The sequence below is a fragment of the Herpailurus yagouaroundi genome, unplaced genomic scaffold (assembly GCF_014898765.1).
Source record: "Herpailurus yagouaroundi ecotype Mexico unplaced genomic scaffold, PumYag 216, whole genome shotgun sequence".
NCBI lineage: Eukaryota > Metazoa > Chordata > Mammalia > Carnivora > Felidae > Herpailurus > Herpailurus yagouaroundi.
Window position 1 is genome coordinate 11,846,690 of NW_024412447.1, and position 21,712 is coordinate 11,868,401.

The 21,712-nt window shown below is 49.7% G+C and overlaps 1 long non-coding RNA gene across 1 annotated transcript; it reads right to left on the minus strand.

The window, feature by feature from the left end:
• Positions 1 to 2,712: 2,712 nt before the first annotated feature.
• On the minus strand, positions 2,713 to 20,709 carry LOC121017764 (uncharacterized). Its single transcript, XR_005784887.1, has 3 exons — positions 20,519 to 20,709; positions 13,909 to 13,989; positions 2,713 to 3,744 (listed from the first exon to the last, which is right to left on the minus strand). It is a non-coding gene; the product is annotated as an uncharacterized LOC121017764 (long non-coding RNA).
• Between the last annotated feature and the right edge of the window lie 1,003 nt (positions 20,710 to 21,712).

Sequence of the window (21,712 nt, forward strand, 5' to 3'; positions counted from 1 at the left end):
TGTATTACTTACATTCTGTAAGTTATACATTTTTTTATGTAAGTTCTAACACAATGAGTTTTTAATATATGTTTTTAAGCAAAATTTATTCCATTTCAAGAAGTTTTATGGTGACACTAAAACTTTTTTACTGTTTTGTTTTTAAAATCCTTTGGGGCGCCTGGGTGGCGCAGTCGGTTGAGCGTCCGACTTCAGCCAGGTCACGATCTCGCGGTCTGTGAGTTCGAGCCCCGCGTCGGGCTCTGGGCTGATGGCTCAGAGCCTGGAGCCTGTTTCCCATTCTGTGTCTCCCTCTCTCTCTGCCCCTCCCCTGTTCATGCTCTGTCTCTCTCTGTCGCAAAAATAAAATAAACGTTGAAAAAAAAATTAAAAAAAAAATCCTTTGATTAAAAGGGTGCCTGGGTGGCTTAGTCAGTTAAGTGTTCGACTTTGGCTCAGGTCATGAGCTCACGGCTTGTGTGTTCGAGCCCCGCATCGGGCTCTGGGCTGACGGCTCAGAGCCTGGAGCCTGCTTTGGATTCCACGTCTCCCTCTCTTTCTGCCCCTAACCCAGACTTAGAGAATTAATGTTTACTGACTACCAGTCTTGTTATTTCATATGCACGACACCCTGCACGATTAATATTTCCGATTCAAGGGGACGCCGTTTCCCTAAGAATTTGTGTATCTTGTCCAATCTTTCGTAGTTACGGAGCTGAAGATCTGAATACGGGCTCCTCTGATCCCCAAACACCCACATCTTTCATTTGTTTGTGTTGCTGTTTTTTGCTTGACCACATATTTAATACCTTCCTTTATTCCTGTAGTTCCACAGTGGGGTACTCAGAGGAAACTTGCTGGCTTCAAATATAATCAGTAAATTTTCATTAATTCTTTCCCGGGGTGTCCACAATATTGAATATATATGGCTGTGGAAACCATATCTGACCCAGTCGGACAGGTGTTTATAGTCTGTAACTCAATGCATCCAAAAGAGAGCTATTAGCAAATTAAAACCCCATTCCGTGGGCTTCCTGGTTTGCTTAGATCAGTGATTCTTAAAATTTTTCAGGTCCACTGGAAATTAGACTCCACAAAGGCAGGTGTTTTGTCTTGTTTTATTCACTAGTATACTTTTTACACCTAGACCCGAATAAACACTCAGAGTATTTGTTGAATGAATGAATGAATGAATGAACGAAGACAGACTCATTTGAGTATCTGATAAAAGCTATGGACTATCTTTCCAGAAAAAATGCACAGAGGTACACGGGCAAAATCGTGCATAGCATTTTCAGATTCGATGGACAACCCCCCAGCCTTGTCCCGAAAACGATCTAAAAGCTTAGACTATTTTCTCATGGGGAAATGGCCCTTGACACTTTCCATGATGGATGGGATCAAGGCCCTTGGGCTCTGGACCCTTCTTCCATGCTGATGGTCACCTGGGCAGTGTGAGGCCATTGACACCTTGGATCACTCCACACTTCACCTATTTTTAAAAATTTTTTTAATGTTTTTATTTATTTTTTTGAGACAGAGAGAGAGAGAGAGAGCATGAGCAGGGGAGGGGCAGAGAGAGAGGGAGACACAGAATCGGAAGCAGGCTCCAGGCTCTGAGCGGTCAGCACAGAGCCTGACACGGGGCTCGAACTCACGGACCATGAGATCATGACCTGAGCTGAAGTCGGACTCTCCACCGACTGAGCCACCCAGGTGCCCCATCACACTTCACCTGTTTCACCATGTTATGCATTTTACATATAATTGATCTAGTCTTCATGTCAACCCTACCAAGTTGATATCGTGATCCCTGCTTTTCATCTTCTAAAACTTAATTTTCATTTCTGAGGTATGTTAGCCCAGTATACTAGTTTCAAGTGCACGATATAATGATCGGATATTTGTATGCATTGCAAAATGATCACCATAATAAGTGTGTTTAACATCTGTCACCAAACGTAGTTGCAAAAGGATTTTTTTTCTTGTTTTTCTTCTGATGAGGACTTTCAACATCTACTCTCTTAGCAACTTTTAAACAGGGCAATACCATTAATATTAGCTGTAGTCACCCCACTCTACCTTACATCCTCACGACTTACTTATTTAAAAAATTTTTTTTTTATGTTTTATTTTTTATATTTGAGAGAGAGACAGAGAGGCAGAGAGAGAAGGGGGTGGGGCGGGCAGAGAGACAGAGGTAGAATCCAAAGCAGGCTCCAGGCTCTGAGCCATCAGCACAGAGCCCGATGAGGGTCTCGAACCCACAAACTGTGAGATCATGACCTGAGCTGAAGTCAGACGCTCAACAGACTGAGCCACCCAGGCGCCCCACGACTTCTTTTATAACTGGAGGCTTGTACCTTTTGACCCCCTGCACCCATCCTGCCTCCCCTCCCCCACAAAAAACCACCAATTGGAAGACAGCAGCAAAGATTAAAAGGCAAGAGCATTTCACTTGCACATACATGATAGTCACACCCTGAAACAGTTGTTTCCACGGCTTGACAAAGTAGCAAAAGTGTAAGAACACCAGGGTCCAATGTTCTTTGTGAAAGGGTGTCTCCTAACAGCCATTCTTTCATTCAAGAAAAAAAAAAAAAAAACCAACAAAACAACAACAAAAAAAAACCTCCCAAAGAGACACAGGGTAAGTCCCCAAATAAGATTTGGGTTCAAATCAGAGTTGATATGACTGCAGACTTACAAGCGTTTCATCTTTATTAGGAAAAACTTCACACACACACACACACACACACACACACACAAAGGCAGAGGCAACCATTCACGGAAGCACCATGTTGCATCAGCAACCATCAGAGTTCCGCCAATCTTGTTTCCTGCTCGTGGCAATATTTTTAGGTCATTTTTTCCTCGATGCCTCAACTGCATCCCAGCGAAGACATCCCAGCAGAGGCAACCTGACTCGTGCTTAACATCACCATCTGTTTTTGTGTTATATATATAGTTGAAAGATCAAGGGGTTTGTGGGCAGCAAAATCCGCTCATCAAATGCAAAGAGAGTGCAATTTTGTGTCATGCCCGCGCAGAGGAGAGAAGGACCACCACCGGCATAACCAAGGAGGCTGAAAAAGTCGTTCTTTCAATCTGGCAAAGGCAGGTTCCCTGGGCCGTGTTGAATCAAGCTGTATTCCCCAAGTACTTGGGTCTTTTATATTAGTTTCACTAGGGTAGTTCTGGTTCATACTTGTAGCGGAGCTTGGTAAATGAGAGGCCACCTGAGAAGCAATTAAACTAAACCAGAAAATCTTTCCTGTCCATTTCATCTTGTCCTTAAATAGTTTACACATCAATTGAACTGGGAGGTGGTTTATGGTGATTACTCCAGTAGGGGTCAGCGCCTAATGAGTTGGGTACTTATCTGTGACCCCAACAAGATGACTGTAAATGAGCAGATAAGAGGACCACTGAGACTCGTTCTCGAAGCTGCCCATGGAATGAAGATAACGGGGGCTGACGGAATTATGTAGACGGAAAAGCAGAGCTGGTGAAGCTAGGTGGATTGGAACACCTTGGGTTCTCGTAGTGAGAAAAATCAGGGGCTTACCTTACCCAGGACAACTTACGAAATGCTTACGCAACCTGCTCTTTCTCCTGGGTCCCGCCACACTTCGTCTTTCTGGTAAACTTGCGGTTCCCGTCAAGAGATTCCACGGAGGAGGACGCCTTCACTTATCGCAGGAGACGTATCGGTTTAGTGGAACGCACAGTGAAGTGAAGAGCACGTGCCATCACAGCAACACCCTGAAAACGGCAGGACAAAACAAAAGAAAATCTTAGGAAAAGTGCACTTGTGGAGTAAATGATAAAATTGTAGCCACACACTGTGTGGCATAATCAAAATGCTCAATGATTTGCAGAGTCGAACCAGTAACCTCGTCCCCCTCCCCGATTTACTAGCTATATTATCTAGGTGTTCTTGGGGTTTTTTGTTTGTTTCGTTTTGTGTTTGTTTTTGTTTTTCTGTGAGCTGTTGTAAGCCACCAACCAAATCTCAGGGCCTCGCAGCAACAGATATTTGTTTCAAGCTTAGGGGTTGAGGTTTGGCTGTGGTTCGGCCGATCTTACCTGGGCTCGGCGGGGCTGCCTTAGATCCGAGCTTGTTCCCCACACGTTCATCCCGAGACCCAAGCTGAAGGACCAACAGCTTCCGGGGGTCTATGTCTATCTATTTTGCTCACTACAGAGGGCAGATGCTCAGTAGGGCTGGTGGAAATTTGCTAACTTCTTTAACCCTCAGCACCTTATGAAAGCGAATTGCACGGTCGAGTCCAAAGTTGGCTGGAGGCATAGACTCCCCGGACTCTAGTGGAAGGTATTTCAAAGTCCTAGGGAAAGAGGCACGGAGACAGAAATTCTCTTCTGAGAATGAAGAGTTGGGAAGGTTAATTCAACCTCCCACACAAAAAAAAACCCACACAAGCAGCCAACTTCTGCCAAACTTGGCAGAAACGTCCGTCGGTGTCTCGACACAACTTGACCGATCTGCTGACTTGTGGCCACTTTGGCAAGACAGAACGGTCTCCGGTTCTTTAACAGTGGCACCAGTGACCCCATTTACACGCCATCAGCATGCAGTAAGGCATGGGATTCTTCTCTTCTCCAACCAAACGTCACTCACTGCTCTCGCGGAGAGGAATAAGTCACTTAGCAAGCACACCGGAGTTAAAAAAAAAAAAAAAAAAAAAAAAGCTCCGTACATTATTTGGATGAGGACTACTGGCTCCCTCCTAAGTGGTTTAATAGAAAGGGTGTTATTTTAGTTGAAAAGTTTGATTGAGTGATTTACTTACTAAAATGTTTATTTATTTTTGAGGGAGAAAGAGAGACACAGAGCGTGAGCAGGGGAGGGGCAGAGAGAGAGGGAGACACAGAATCGGAAGCAGGCTCCAGGCTCCGAGCGGTCAGCACAGAGCCCGACGGGGGGCTCGAACTCACAAACGGCGAGATCATGACCTGAGCTGAAGTCAGACGTTTAAACCAGCCGAGCCACCCAAGTGCCCCTGAGAAGTTTCAACATACAGGGGACTCCTGTGGCAGTTAACTTTCAAGGTTAATATTTTTCTTCTTCCTGGGTTGCTTGAGAGAAGCTGGAAAGTTCCATGGCCTTGGCAGGGGACCCAGAGCCTTTCCATCTCATGCTGCACTCACTGGTGCCCCAGCAGGGAGAAGGCACGAGGCAGGTGGACCATGGGGACGGGCTGGAGTGACGTCTCGCGCGTTCTTCTTCCCACCCTGGGTGGTCCGCATCATCGGAGACGGGGCTCACACACCCAGACGCCTCTGCTGCTGGATCTATAACAGGACTGAGAGGCGCTGCCCAGGAGTCAGGAAAACAAGCGCATAGGCGTGATGATGGGTGGTAACTGACACTCAGCCTTGGTGTCGGGGAGGCGATAGAGTGTGTGGTGAAGATTGAGATCACGTGGACGGCACGGGCCCGTCTAGGAGAGAAGCCGTTCCCTAATTAGCTTCAGCTAACCGCCAAGTGCAAGTGTGGGGCTTACGTTGGCGGATATTAGAGTTTTTCAGGAGACACCAGACATCTAGACATAATCTCCTCATTTTTGAAATGTTGACAAGGATAATAAAAGCCGTAGAAAGAAAGGGAGGGAGGGAGGAAGGGAGAGAAGGAAGAAGAAAATCACTTAGCAGACTCACCCTGTAAGTCAACAGAAGCCCTTCACAAGCCAAGGACAGCCAGGATGGCCAATCTGTAACTTCAGGGTATGAGATGACATCTGTGCCCCCATGGGAGCTGGAAACAGAAAGACACTGGGGAGGGAGCGATACAGTTGCTCCCAGCTTCTCCTGAGTCAGACCATCAGGCCATAGCTTCCTTATTTTGTAAGAAGTGACATGAACCCCATAAATAACAAATCCATACTCAAACATAAATACACAAATGCATTTTTTAGATGTCTATTTATTTTGGGGATAGATAGAGACACATGAGTGGGGGAGGAGAAGGAAGAGGGGGAGACACAGAATCGGAAGCAGGCTCCAGGCTCTGAGCTGTCAGCACAGAGCCCGACGTGGGGCTCGAACTCACCAACTATGAGATCCTGACCTGAGCCGAAGTCGGAAGCTGAACCAACTGAGCCACCCAGGCGCCCGACAAATGCATTTTTAAAGCAAAGCATCCAGGATTAAGTAACTATACAGTCCTTTGAATTACCCATGTTATTACTCCCAGGAATGTGGATAACGGAATTTGAAATCCGGATTTAATTTAGGATCTACTAACGCAATAAAAAAGAATGAGGGGGCCCCTGGGTGGCTCAGTCGGTTGAGCATCGGACTTCAGCTCAGGTCATGATCTCACGGTTGTGGGTTCGGGACCCGTGTCGGGCTCTGTGCCGACCGCTCAGAGTCTGGAGCCTGCTTCGGATTCTGTGTCTCCCCCTCTCTCTCTGCCCCTCCCCCACTCACGCTCTGTCTGTCTCTGTCTCTCTAAAATAAATAAATGTTAAAAAAAATTTTTTTTAAATGAGCAGGTGCTTATGGAATGTGTATTGTGGGTTAACACCATGCTAGGCACTGCATGGACTGTAGCATAAAGGCGGCCTCTCGATGTCCAGAGGGGACACTGGTATTAAGAGTCATAGCTGTGGGGACAGCCAGCCGTGATTCCACCTATGTTGTCTCCTCACAACCCGTGTGCCTTCACGAGGGCTTAATTTCCTAAACCTGCCTTTCATCATGGAAAGCTGAGTACCTCTCAGAGTTGCAGAATGAATTTGTGATAGATTACTTAAAACCCTAAGCTCGTAGCTGGTGACATTCCCTGGGAGAACTTTTTAACACTTCTGTGCCTCAGTTTCCTCCTCTATGTAAGGGGATAACAGTAGGTCCTGGCTCAGAAAAATGATATGAGGAGTAAATGAGATCATGTGTATACAGGGCTTAGAATGTAGCTCAATACTGAGTACTTACCCCATATATATAAAAATAGTGACTATTTTCTTCAATACTTATTACTATTATTATGTAGACTCATTATTAGAAAAAATGTATCAAGATTGTAATGGTCTTTCTTGTCCCCAGAAAGGTATTTTTCATAAACAGAATGCTCTTTATAATCCCAGGAACTTACTGGCCCTTTGGCTCACACCTTTCCTGTGGGCGGAAGTGGTAACTAAATGCTTTGGTTTACAAGAGAGAAAATGAGACCCCTCTGGCCGTGTCAGTATACAGATGGAGGTGGGCACGGTATTAGCATGGGACTTGCTGCCAGCTCCAGGGGACAGAAGCCACGTGTGTGTTGTCTTCTGTCGTATCCGTAGGGTCAGACCCACGGGAGATGTTTCATGTGTCCCAACAAGCATGCGCACACACGCAAGATGGATGGATTAAGCTAAGGTAGGAACAAATCTCGGGGAGGCCATTTCCTGCCTGGCCTCTACAATGACCTTCCTGCCCCTGTTTTCCTGGAGCCCAGCTCTCCGCCAGAATTGCACGAGGGCAGGATCCTTGGACGCTCAGTGCATGCAGACCCTTGGGAGGAGGAGGAGAAGCTGGTACGGGAAGAAGGGCAGTCAAGGAGAGAAGAAGAAAATGAGCTCCGGGGTTTTGTGATACCCTCACTTCCCAGCTTGTAAATTGCATTCTTTCGGAAGAATTGAGAGGAGAGGAGCAGGTGGGCTGGATGCTTCACGTCCTCAGCCATGTGTCTCGGAGGAAAAGGCTTAATGTACTTAGTCCTCAGTTTCCCCATTTGCAACCGTAACATTTAAGTGTCTGAAAGGTACTTGGAGATCCTCGAAAGAAAGGCACCCCATAAAGGCAAATGGTTCTCATTATCCCGTGGGCTCTTCGCTCCTGGCTTCCAGGCAGCTCGTGCCGTAGATGTCGCAGATGTCTGGGATGGATGTCACCTGGGAGAGCAGTTAAGGAGTAGGATGCAGGGAGGCGACGTGGGCTGCTGAGGAACGGAGAGAGCAGACTGGCCGTTTTCTGGTGGTTGCTTGATCGAGAGCCCCCTCCTGCTCGGAAGGGAAGCCTGGCGGAGAGCTTTGTTTGATATGAACAGAGTCCCCCGAACGGTGAGTGGAGACAAGAAGCAGGCCTACGTGGGGCTCTAGTGTGGGGGAGGGTTCAGCGGAGAAACAGAGATGCCATCTGCCACCTCCCTCCCTGGTTACCTAGTGGAGAGAGGGCTCCCCGAGGTGCACGGCTTGTTTTGGAACTTGAATCATGAGAAACAGCTGTGTTCCACCCTCCTGAGGTATCCGGTCAGCTCCTTTTTTCCCGGGGCCCCTAAGAACTGTATAAGCTTCCCCGCAGGGTGATGATGGCACAGGGCAGGTCGAGTGGTCAGGGTGGGTCAGGTACTGAGTTGCTGAAGGCTCGGCAAGGCTGCCTCCAAAGAGCATGCGGGCCAGTGGACCTAAAGCGAACGCGCGGACAGAGAGGTGGATTCCAAACACAGGCACACTCGTGCACACGCACTCTGGCGCGCGTGTCTCCCCAAACACAAGCCCGCGGAGGCGCACAGACCGCGAGAACGCATCCGTGTGCGGAGTTGCGGAAGGTTACGTCCCCGAGAAAGGGAGAGATGTGTCAGTATGTGCGAGGTACAGTGTTATTGACCCTAAACAAAAAGGAACGTGTTGAAAGTAAACGTTTTTTTCAAGTTTCTGTGGTTATTTCGAGAGAGAGAGAGAGAGAAAGAAAACGGGCGTGCGAGTGGGGGAGGGGCAGAGAGCGAGGAAGACCGAGAATTCCAAGCAGGGTCCACAACAGGGCGGATCCCGATACGGGGCTCGATCTCACGAAACGTGAGATCGTGGCCTGAGCCGAAATCAAGAGTCAGATGCTTAATCTACTGAAACCCCCCCCCCCCCCGCCAGGTGCCCCCTAAACAGACATTTTCCAATCAAGGCCCCGTACCAAGGCACCTCACACACAGTTGAAACTCAGTATTTATTGTACGGATAAATGGAAGCAAAGAAGGAAGAAAGGGAAAGAGAGAGGGACAGGGGAAGTGTGGCTAATTTCGAAGCAGGAGAAATTCCAGACGACATGACAATGGCTCACCTCAACTCACCACAAAGCGCCGTCCCATCTGTAGAAATATTTCAGAGGGGGCCTCTGGGTCCAGGATGGCTTGGACACAACATTTCCTCTTATGTCCCGCTCTCTTCCAGAATGGTCTCTTTCTTTTTGGGGAGTTGGCTGGGGAGAGCGGGGTTAGAACCCTTCCTCTTGGCCTCTGCCTTAAGACTTCGCCGGGAAACCAGCTCCTCGCGATGAGGTCATAGCAGAGGGAGGAAGCCTGACCCTGAAGGGGGAAAGGACCCAGAGAAGGAGCCAGAACTCTGGGATGAGAGCGTTAAGCACCTGTCCCGGAGCTCTGGACGGGTTCTCTGCTTCTATTACTTTGTTTCTCTTTTGCTTTTCCTCGCTGTTTTGTGAAGTTCTTTTTAACCTTTCTGGCTGTGCTAAGGAAAACAAGGGAAAGTTGTTTCCCTGTGCGCGTGCACACATGCGCGCACACACGCACATCAATGGATTAAAAAAAGATGGGGCGCCTGGGTGGCGCAGTCGGTTAGGCGTCCGACTTCAGCCAGGTCACGATCTCGCGGTCCGTGAGTTCGAGCCCCGCGTCGGGCTCTGGGCTGACGGCTCGGAGCCTGGAGCCTGTTTCCGATTCTGTGTCTCCCTCTCTCTCTGCCCCTCCCCCGTTCATGCTCTGTCTCTCTCTGTCCCAAAAATAAATAAACGTTGAAAAAAAAAATTAAAAAAAAAATTAAAAAAAAAAAAAAAAAGATGCGAACGCCCTCGGGAAGGAAGGGTGGTGGAAGCAGCAGGAATCCAAACAGAACCCCTCCACCTGCAAGGAAGGCAAACATCAGGAAACAGAGCCATCTGGACCCACGTTGTTCCCTTCCCTGAGAGTTTCCTTCCCGGGCTAAATAAAGCCTGGGACACTCTGGCTCTCTCCTAAATAAGGGTGGCAGTGCGCATTCGAGGAGGCCCAGAAAATAAGGGGGTGCTGGCAAGGAGCAGCAAGGAAACGCAGGGCTAGATCGATAAAAAGCGACCCTCAAAGAGTCCGCGCCGCTCGTAACCCAGCCCGCGAGCACCGACTGCAAAGGCACAGATACAAGCCAGAGGACACGCTCCTTCCGACAGCCGTAGAGCCAGGAGGTGATGGTGAGGATGCGGGCCAGACGGCGTGTGCCTTTTTGGCAAACGTCCCCTGGGAATAACAGGCCCAGGCAGAAGTGGACAGTTCTTTTCTAGGAGATGAGGAGTCAAGCCTCTGCCAGCATTGTCCTGGTCCCCGGGGGGCACCTGTTGCCACAGCAACCGCCGCTTGGGGAGAACACCGCCTTCCAGTTCACTATCCCAGGAAGACATTCAGTCCGGGCTCGCAACTCTGGGTGGGCAGCAAAGGGTCCAGAACACGAGTCACAAACCTCGCCGGGGCTTAGGGGAGGTTGACGAAACAGGTTCTGTGGTCAGCGCCCCGAGGCGGCTGTCAGCACCCGTGTGGCCGCTCCACCCCGGGTGACTTTCTGCTCAGTTCCTGCAGGTCCTGTCCCCCGTGACCCTGGGTCCTCACCCTGGCAATCCGATGCCGATGATGGCAATGACGAGGGTGATGATTAACAAGGACGGCATCGTGGCCAAGATGGGGACAGAACAGAAACGAACACTGACTGCTAAATGCCTCACAAGCCTTCTCTTATCCTGCCCACAAAAGCTCTATGAAGTACGTGCGATTCCTGAGCCCCTTTCCTGATGAGGGAACAGCAGCTCAGAGAGGTTCCGCAACCTGTCTGGAGGCACACAGCCACGAAGAAGGAGCTGATACATGAACTCGGCTCTGCACAACTCCAAAGTCACTTTTTTTTTTTCAGGAGCAGGAAGGCTTAAAAGCTCAGATTCTGGGGGTGCCTGGGTGGCCCAGTCACTTAAGCATCTGCCACTTGATTTCGGCTCAGGTCATGACCTCACGGTTCGGGAGCTCGAGCCCTGTGTCAGCGTGGAACCTGCTTGGGATCCCCTCTCTCCCTCTCAGAATGGATAAACTTAAAAAAAAAAAAAAAAAGAGCTCAGATGCTGCAACAAAACCGGTCACCCCCCTCCCAGCTGTGGGACCTTCCACAAATCACAGAACCTCTCTGTGCCCGAATGTCATCGTCTGTAAAACTGGAATAACAACGGCCCCTCCCTCCTAGGGCTTTCGGTGAGAATGTCAAGGGTGAATATATGGAAGGCGGTACGTTGCAAACCTTAATGAGCTTGTAAAGTACCTGGGGATCTCGTTAAAATGGGCTTTCCTGGGGGGGGGGTCTGGGTGAAGCCTGAGGGTCCGCATTTCTGATGAGCTCCCAAGGGGCGTAGAGGGCAGCCCACCCTCCAGGTGGCAAAACCCTAAAGCGCTCAGAAGGGGTCACGGTAATCAACAACGCGGGCTGCGACTATTTGCATTTTAGACTATTCGCATTTTAGCATCTTGTAGCCACTGCCCTGACTTGTTCTGAGGGTTGTATCCTGGCACCGCCCCAGCCCCTTTATGCAAATGTAAAGACCGAGGAGCCACAAATTTGGCATAAGCTTCAACAACCCCCCCCCCCCCCCCCAACAGCCTTCCTCTTCTCTATCTGCACGAATGCAAGGCTTCACATCTGCCGGAACCTTCCCGAACATGCTTTTGCCCCCAAAAGAGAACAAGGGGACAGGTCTCCTTTTGGTTCCTTCTGACCCAAGTAGGGGGTAGGACGGGGTTCTCATGCCAACTTGAGTGCCCTGTGGGCTGTAACGCACAGATGCCCCTTCCGGTAAGCCGGGGTCACAGCCGGCGGGCAGGCCTTACGGGGGGGGGGGGGCATTGCCCCTGTGGCAGCATTGGCTGGGGGAGACAGAGGTATGAAGGCCGGGCCTGATCACAGACAGCCCTGGAGGGTTCGCTCACTACAGGGTTCCCCGGACAGTCGGTCAAGGCCGCCCTTGAGACCTGAGGATCTCTGCAGGACTCGCCTCTCGCCCCACACCTGCTTCCTCGCCCTCCCCGGGGCACCGCATTGGTTTCCAACGGCTGTTGTCGCCAAAGACCACCAACGTGGTGGTTTCGAACAGCGCACATAGCTCTGGAAGCTTCCCTGGGCGAAAATTAAGATGCCGGCGGGGCTATGGGCCTTCCGAAGGCTCTATGGGAGAATCTATCCTTTTTCTGGCTTCTTGAGACGGGTTTCTTGGTTGGCTCCTGGCTTCTTCCTTCCTCTTCAAAGCCGGCAACTTCGCAAACATCTTCAGACACCCGCCCCCCCGCCCTTGAAGACCTCTGCTTCTACTGTTACACTTCCTTCTTGTCCCTCCTGACTTCTGACCCTCCCTGCTGTGTGAACCCTTGTGATTGTATCGGACGCGTCCAGATAATCCAGGCTAACCTCCCCATCTCAAGATCCCTAGCGTATTCACAGCTGCGAAGCCCCTTTTACCGTGCAAGGGAACACATTCACAGGTTACAGGGATCTTAAGGTAGGCATTTGTGGGGCTAACATTCTCCTGCCCACAGGTACCCCTTAATAAATATGGCGCACATCTGACTCCATTCCAGAAATTCCTCTCCGGGGAGCTCTGCTGGCAACGCTACTATTTCGAAACGCTGCTTTCATAAGGCCTGTGTTGTTTTCGGGTCTGGATTGTTCGCACTCGAAAGGGGTGGGAAAGGGGGACGGCCGTGTAGAGTCCCTGAATATGCAACAATCCAAACGATCCCTTCATACCCAATGACAGCACGTAGAGCATCTGAGTATGTCTGTCTGTGTAGTCAAGAATTAACTTTACCCAGGGGCACCCGGGGGGCTCAGCTGGTTAAGCGTCCGACTCTTGGGTTTCGGCTCAGGTCATGATCTCACAGTTCGTGAGTTTGAGCCCCGCGTCAGGCTCTGCCTGCTTGGGATTTCTCTCTCTCCCTCTCTGCCTCTCTCTTTCGCTCAAAAAATAAATCAATAAACATAAAAAAAAAAAAAAGAATTAACAGGGTGCCTGGGTGGCTCAGTCGGTTGAGCACCCATCTTCCGCTCAGGTCACGATCTCTGGGTTTGCGAGTTCAAGTCCCGCCTCGGGCTCTGTGCTGATGGCTCAGAGCCTGGAGCCTGTTTTGGATTCTGTGTCTCCCTCTCTGTCTCTGCCCCTCCCTCACTTGCACTCTGTCTCTCTCTGTCTCTTTCAAAAATAAATAAACATTAAAAAAAAGAAAAAAAGAATTAACTTTACCCAAAGAGAGATCTGGCCTTTTCTCTAATCCCTATAGGGGAGGTAATCTCTAAAACCTTAGAATGACCTGCATCTTTGTTTACGTGGGGGCCTTGAGCCACACTGTCACTGTATGTGATTCACGGGCAGGGCCTTGGGCCCGGCAGCATGAGGTCAAACTCTAGAGGGGCCCCAGACCGTGGTCAAGCCACGTGGGTGGTCACACATGTCCACGTGCTGAAGCCCTGATGAAAACTCTGGACTTCAGGGTTTGGGTGAGCTTTCCTGGTTGGCAATACTCCAAGCGCATTGTCACACGTTGTCGCTGGGAGAAGGCAGTGCTGCTGTGATTCCACCGGAAGGTGATGACCGGAAGCCCCACGTGTGGAATGCTCCGCCACTCGGGCTGATTTTAATCGTCATCTTTTTCCCATAATAAACTGTAACATTGCATCTAGCGACTGTCAGTGACTCTATGAGTCCTTCTAGCAAATGGTCAAATCTTAGGGTGGACTTGGGGGACCCTGAACTTGCCTTCCATGTCACAAGTAATGGCCGTCTTGGGGACTCATGAACTCAGCGCTGTCTCCTGCCCTGTGTTCAGAAAATTTCCTCCCAGAAACTGCCCCACAGATATCCTACATCTTCTTGATTTTTGCCATTCAGGCTGTCCCGTCGGTTATTCTCCGTACCCACCTTCAGAGCAGGGACAAACATTTTTTCCTCTCTGGTTGCTGCAAAGTGCCCGTTCAGGGCAACGCTGAGCCTCCTTGGGACCTGGGAGGACAGAGAAATGTCTCGATTCAACAGCTTACACGCAGGTATAGTAAATGTCAGAAAGAGCTCAGTCCAACCTGTTTTTTATTGCGCCACTCTCAGAAACCGAACCAGAAATCGAGAGACAAGGACGCCTTCTAGAAAGGTAGTGCGCCCGCAAGCGACAGACGAACACAGCATCGTGCGAAGTGACATACCTCAGTAGGTGCTGGTTACAAACAGAAAGAAGGCCCGTTGTGGCCTTTCCTTGTTGTGCCTGCCGGTAAGCTCGGGAGAACAACCTCGGATCAACGGCGTTTACCTTCCGGGCAGCGAATCTTCGCTTCTCCTTTGTTTTTGGCCCTGCATTTCTATTTCTATCCTTAGTTTATGAAATTTTGTGTGGATTTACATGGACCTCGGCTGTCCAGGAATAGATTAATCATAATTCTGGCTTACGACACACCTTGACCATTGCTCCCCGCAAGTAAGTCCTTGCTTACTTTGTTTGTATATTAACTTATTTATTTTTAACAATGTCGTAAGCACCTATGAACCCATCCCCAAGCCAAAATCTAGATTCTCTTGCGTTTTTCAGCTCCATTTCCAGACATAGAAAATAATTTGTACATTCTTTTTTTGTGAGAGCAAAATTAATAAGCTGTTATTTAGAACGTTCTCCAAACAAAGGCCAACATTAAGAGAAAAATATTACCTGTAATTCATTCCCTCACCCTTACCTACTTCATCAACTGCAGTTAATATTCTAGTCGGGCGAATTCACATTTAAATGTTTTTTTGGGGCGCCTGGGGGGGGCTCAGTCAGTTGAGCATCTGACTCTTGATTTCAGCTCCGGTCATGATCTCAGGGTTCATGGGTTTGAGCCCCACACTGGGCAAAGCGCTGACAGCACGGAGCCTGCTTGGGATTCTCTCTCTCTCCTCCTCTATCTACGCCCTCCCCTGCTGGCTCACGTGCATTCACTCTCTCTCTCAAAGTAAATAAACTTAAAAAAAATACGTATCTTTTCTATACCTCCAGTGATGTATGGAAAATTTCACATCTTGATCTATTTTTTTTTTAATTACCGCTCTCCATTACGTACAAAAACACTTCACTTAAATCTGTCACCTGACATTATATATTAAATAACTTATTGTTTTTTTTTTTTTTTTTCAACGTTTATTTATTTTTGGGACAGAGAGAGACAGAGCATGAACGGGGGAGGGGCAGAGAGAGAGGGAGACACAGAATCAGAAACAGGCTCCAGGCTCTGAGCCATCAGCCCAGAGCCTGACGCGGGGCTCGAACTCACAGACGGTGAGATCGTGACCTGGCTGAAGTCGGATGCTTAACCGACTGCGCCACCCAGGCGCCCCACTTATTGTTATTTTTGACACTGAACATCGTCGGACTTATTTGGATGGTACCATGAATAACTTAGTAACCGACTTATTGTTAGACATTTAGGCTGTGGGGTTCTTTTGGGGGGTGAGGGGTAATGATACATCACACTACCAAACAATATTTTAGATATAGGTATTAATTCACTTTTTTGTTTAGTGTTCTGTATAGAGTTCTAATTAAAGATTGGGTGTCTGGATCAAAGACTATTCACATTTTTAATTTGTGGAAGCATATTGTTTAGTTGTTTCCTAGAGAGATAATACCATCACTATTGACCCTGGTAAGAAGAGTCCCTGTCCTGGTCCCACACTTTCCTGGGCCCTTCTTTGACCTTCCTCGGGTCATGGTATTTCCCATTGACTAAGGGTTCCATGGGCCAAGGAGATAATGCATTGGGAATCATGACCCTTGACTCCTAGACTCTTCCTAGGAGTCCTAGAAATGCCTGTCTCAGTTTCTCACGCCTGCTTCCAGGGCTCCGGCGTCTCTTCCCTGGGGCCATTTTCTCAAGAGCAGACCTCAACTGCCATGTCCATACCCCTAGCCCTGCTGTCTGTGGGGTGGGTAGGCACCTGGAAAGATCTTGAAGGTGCTTTTAGGGTGTCCACATACACACGCACAAAACCCCTCACAATGCAGATGGAGCTGGGGTGGGAAAAATATGGAGGACAGGCCAAGGGCTGGGGGCCTAGGGCTCACTCTCCCCATCCAAAGTTCTTGAAAGAAGTCTTGGGAATCCAGGAGTTAAAGTTCATCCAACTCATTGGGAAGGCGTTATTTGTCAAGGTGGGAAGACTGAAAATATTTAACAGTTCATTAGCTTTGTTTGTGACTTTGACCTGTGTAGACACATGACATGTGGGCCTCCAGCTGGACCCTTGTTCTGGGCCCTGAGCTTGTTGGTGGAGGGCCTGATACCCATATCTACTCTTATCGGCCCATCTGAATGTGCCCGTTCACCAACATTCTGAACTACGATGATCCCGCTGTTAAATAGGTGAAAAATAGTATCTCATGCTTGTTTTCGTCTGTATTTTAAACATGTTTGGTCGTTCATATCGTTGACATTTGCTTTTTTTTTTAATTAAAGTACAGTTGAGTTGATATGTTATATTAGTTTCAGGTATACAACATAATACGATGAATAGACCATAATTCAACAGGTCTATACTCGACTCAGCGCTCCTCATTCTTAATCCCCTTCCCCTCCCCCACCCCCGTCGGGGGAACTGGGAGTTTGTTCTTTGTATTTGAGTCTGGCGTTTTGGTCGGTTTCTTCTTTATTCTGTTCATTTGTTTTGTTTCTGAGACATTCGTATTTTCATGTTGTTAAGGATTTATGTCTTTGTTTATCTACTGGGGCCTCAGCGTTCTTCTTATAGGTTTGTAACTGCGGTCTCTGCATTAAGGATGGTGACTTCCGTAGTCTGTGTAATAGCTAACCTAGCGCTAGGTGAGTATCTGGCTAAGTCCTACCCCCAGGTATCTAGGAGGATACAAGAGAGGGCCACTAAGTGCGGGGCAAATAGAATCTGAGAGAATTCTGGGGGGGGTGGGGTGCCCATTTGATTACAGTCATTAAGTGGGGGATCATTAACACATCAAGGAAATTGGAACCAACCCAACCAGGAGAATGAGAGCAAAGGGGGAAAGGCCACGGTACAGCATCCTGAGAAAATCCTGAGAGTGTGGGTCCCCGCCCGTGCTTGGGTTTGCCATTCACACGTTCCGAAACTGGTGATTCACATCAGGGTCCTGCTCCCGGGCACGGACCCGCAGTCAATACATCCGTGAAGAACCGAATTCTCAAACTAAGCTGGCATCCAGCTAACTCGATATCCCAGAGCGCAGCCAACTCCTCCCCCCAGAGTCGTACCCAACCAACGAGGAGTCCATCTTGTTCAACTACAAAGGCACCCGTCACCACCTCAGGGGCCTTCATCCTATTTTCTTCTGCAAACACCTAAGCAGATTTTCCTCATTTCTTCCGGATAGTTGGCCAGCAAATGCTTTAATTGCAAGTTGAAAGGAATAAAATAAAATCATCTGGTGGGATGGGTTTTAATTAGAATTTAGTGAGTCGGGCCAGCAATTAGCGCATCTATGAATGGAGACTCTACACACATATTTGTCTCCGTTGAACTTCACTGATTTAAGTGAACACTTGACTCCGATTCCTCCAGTTAAACAAAGGCCATTGTAATGGTACCGCCAGTAATAACGTTGCCCGAGCCAACGGAAAATGGTACAAGCCGTCTCTTGACTCTAGGTCTTCCCTGGTCCCAACACGGGATTTCCACCAACCTTAGTTTTAAACACAGCCGTGGAATTCGTAATATTCTTAAGATTATTGATTCATTTTAAATTAGGCCTAGGGGAGAAGAGGGACCTGTGAAGGAAGAGAAAGGGACAGCTTCGTGTTTGAGTACCTGCTATACAGCAAGTATGAACAAGGAAGGTGTGTCCATTTCCTTCCGTTCCTCTGCGCACCAGCCTGCGCAGAGGGCATGATTATAGACGCAATTACAAAAAACGAAGCAAAACAAAACAACGCTGCAGACCAGAGATGCAGTCGTCCCCCAGTCTGGACAGCCGTAAGGGCAGAACGTTGGATAGTCCAAACCCAAAGTTCTGGCCCCTGCCGAAGGATTTGGAATCCCTTAAATACACATATTTAAGGTGTGATCTCACGCTCCAAGGCGAAGGTGAGGGCTACAGTTTCTCAGAGCCAAGCGGGTCCTTCCCAGAGGCCAAGCAAGTGCCCCGTGCCGCTGGTTCGCAATCTCGACTCCACATTGGAATCACTGGGGGGCTTCAAAAAAAAAAAAAAAAACCCAAATACCGGGCACCCACCCCAGAAGTTCTGATCTCACTGGGGTGGGGGCACAGACTGACTGGGGCATTTTATGACATTCCACGGGTGTTGCTGCTGTCCGGTCAAGGTTGGGCACCACTGACCTCCGAAAGCTGTGGAAGCCCCATTGAAGAGTGAAACTATGGCTACCCTGAGCTTTGCAAGCCTGTGCCCGCGATGCTCCTGTGAGGTCTATTTCGGTCCCTGTAGGACATCTGGCAGAGAGCAGCCAAGCATTGGAGTGAAAGAGCCCAGGTGGGGATCCAGGCTCAGTCTCGTACCGGCATTGTGATCTTGACCAGGCAGGCTAATCTGACTCTTAGTTATCTAGAAAATGAAGATGAGAACTATCTGGTCAGGCTGGCGTACAGATTTAAAAACTGCCTTCCTGGGCACCTGGGGGGCTCAGTGAGTTAGGCGTCTTCCTCTTGATTTCGGCTCAGGTCATGATCTCACCGTTCAGGGGTTTGAGCCCCGTGTCGGGCTCCGGCAGCCTGGAGGCTGCTTGGGATTCTTTCTGTCCCTCCGCCTCTCCCCCACTCGCCCTGTCTCTATCTCAAAATTAATAAATAAACTCAAAAAAAAAAAAAGTGTTCCATTCAAGGCTTGAATCTGCCAACAGGCCTTGTGATTCTCCAAAACAGATTCTCCAAAATCTCCTTGTGATTACCAAACGGCATTTGATAGCACACGACGTGCCGTAAACCTACTGGCTTTGGTTTTCTGGATGCTATCTTAACAGGGACACAAGGGACCAAGATGTTAATGAGTGGCACTGATATTTACTGCATTTTAAGAGATACAGACCATGAACTCCTGTCCTGCAGTGGCTCTGGCACAGGAAAATTCAGGGATGGTGGTATTCATTATATCACACACCGAGTTTGTGCTATATTCTCGGTACGGCAGGTGGAGAGACTCACACAGCCACAGGCTCTGCCTTCAAGCTATTGGTAAATATCATTTGCTAGTCACCGAGCCACCCAGGTGCCCCAGTGGGACGCTTTTTGGTATCGAACGGAACTAACATTCTATGGGACCCTTGTCTGGGAAACCTCATGCTGGTTGGAACGGCGTCGTAAAAAGACATTCACAGGAAAGAGGCCAGCAAAGTGACCAGCCACGTAGGCAAGACCCTGCAAGGCAACCAGCTTTCAGGTTGGGACGCTTGGTTTTGCCGATCTACCCACAGGTTGGCTTTTTTCCAGGCAACAGAGTCATGGATACTAAAAGCAAAACCATAGGAAGCCATGAAAACCCTTGATTTTGGCTCCCCGAATCAAGCTGTCCCAGCTTTGGAAACCTCATCCGTAGAATGAAGGATGATCCCGCTGATGCCGTGAGTCAGGTATTATTTTCAGCACCGTGGGGGCCACTGGTGTCCATTGGTGCTTTTGACCGAGAATGTCCCATGCTCTGCCTTCTGGGCACAAGGTGGGATCGTGCGTCGGGCGCTCCTGGGGCAGGATGGGGCCGTGCGACGACCATGGAAGGAGCTGCCAACGAAACTGAGCGTCCCTCGCTTTCAGACAAGAGCCCTCTTGCTGGGGTGGGCTCTCCAGAGCTTCCTTTCTATCTAGAACGGCCACCAGGGACGGGCAAGATCGCGACTGTTCCGCCAGCATGGGTCCCACAAGAAGCAGAGCCCCACCTGCGGATGCAGTGAGCGGGTAATCTGAGCAGGAAATGCACTTGCCGTGAGGTCTGGAAATGACCGCAGGGCCGGCATAGCTCCTTCTGTGTGATTCCAGAGCCAAACAAGGTGACACACGACAAACTCTGTTACAGTTCTTGGCTCTGAATAGGCAGTCTTCATTATTATTATTATTATTATTATTATTATTATTATTATTTTAATGGAGAGGAGGGACACTTCTTTCTAGATCACTCACAGCACACACTGGAACACAGGTCACTCTGTCCTGGTGACTAGGCAGGTACACTCAGGAAAACAAAGTGTGTGCAGAGCATGATATCCAAACTAGCGGGAGAATGTCTGTTTGGGGGTTTGCTTGTTTGGGTCCCTTCCTTCCCCCTTCCTTCCTTCCTTTCTTCTTGTTTTCTTCCAAGGTACACTTCTCCTAGAAAATGGTGGGTGAACTGAATTGAATGCCACACCCGGGGCATCAGCCAAGCCTTCTCGGAACAAAGTGAAAAAGGAACACCAAAGGCCCCAAGTTGCAGAGAGCCTCCCCCAACGTCAAGCCACCCCCTCCTCCTCTCTTCCCCCTTCAGCGGTTCTAGGCTTAGCGCTCCATCCCATTTTACATAATTAGCCGCATTTTTACCTCTGACTGGGGATGACAGCCGGGCCCTCGTTTGCAGGCGCTTACAAACCCAAGCTGGAAACGGTTCTCATTAGCATGCACTCAGGAGTTTCAGACAAAGGTGGGCTCAACGGAGGCTGTTCAGCGGCGCTGTTGGCTCATTTGTGCAGACACTTGACCTGCGTGCTTTCCCCGCTGGGACTGAAAGCAAACCTTTGTCGTCTTAACATAAAGCACCGGCCGCTTGCCCTGGGGGCGGGGCTCGCTAGACTCGGTGCCCAGCCCCTCCCCGCCCCCTGGCCTTCCTCTCCCTGCCGCTGGGGCTGCGGACAGGCGGACAGACGGAGAGGCGGACAGACGGACGTCCACCGGTCCCTCCAGCCCGCCTGCAGGCATGCTGGTGCTGCAGTCGGGAGCCTGCCCTCCAGCCCCCCACACACGGGGCGTTTGTAGAGAGCTCCAGCCTCATTTCTCTAGAAACAGAGTCTACCCTCGCACTGTGCTACCAGCCGGACTCCCTGAGCGTGCCCTTGCTGGGCTCTGGTCAGCAGCCCCTCCCAGGGACCGGAAGTCCCCAGTGACACGTGGCAGCCGAGGGTGCCGATTGCTGTGGATTACTCCCCCCTCCCCACCCCAGCCCCCTGCAGGACGCCCGCAGAATGCCCCACTGCCCAGGCCGTGTCCCTCCCTCCCTCCCTCCCTCCACCCCCATTATGTGAGGTCTGCCGCCTTCTCCTGCCTCCTGTTGGATTCCAGAAGCTGCGGCCGGCCGCTACACCTGTTACTTTTCCTAGCTGGGTCAGGCGAGTGGGTCGCGGCCTGTTGCAGAGCCTGGCTCTTCCCAGGCTGCGCCCCACCCCTCGGCTGCATTCACCTAAGCTAAGCGTGGGCAAGCTGGGCACACTGAGCGGAAATACACGGATAGGGCTGAAGTCATAAAGATGATCCCCAAAGAGCCACCTTTTGGTAAACAGTATCTCCTGGGATGAAGCCATCCAAATTTGTGGTGCGCTTAGAGGACAAACGTCTCTCTCTCTCGTGCGGAACGGGGGTAAGATCCGAGGGGTCGTGGCAAGGGTCAGAGGAAAGGTGTGTGGAACACCAGCCCGGCACCTGGTATGCAAATTCCATCCGGTGTGATCGCATTCTCGCCGCCCCACCATCAGGGCACACACCTTGGCCCCCGTATTTCCGTCACAGCCTTGGAGCCTTCGT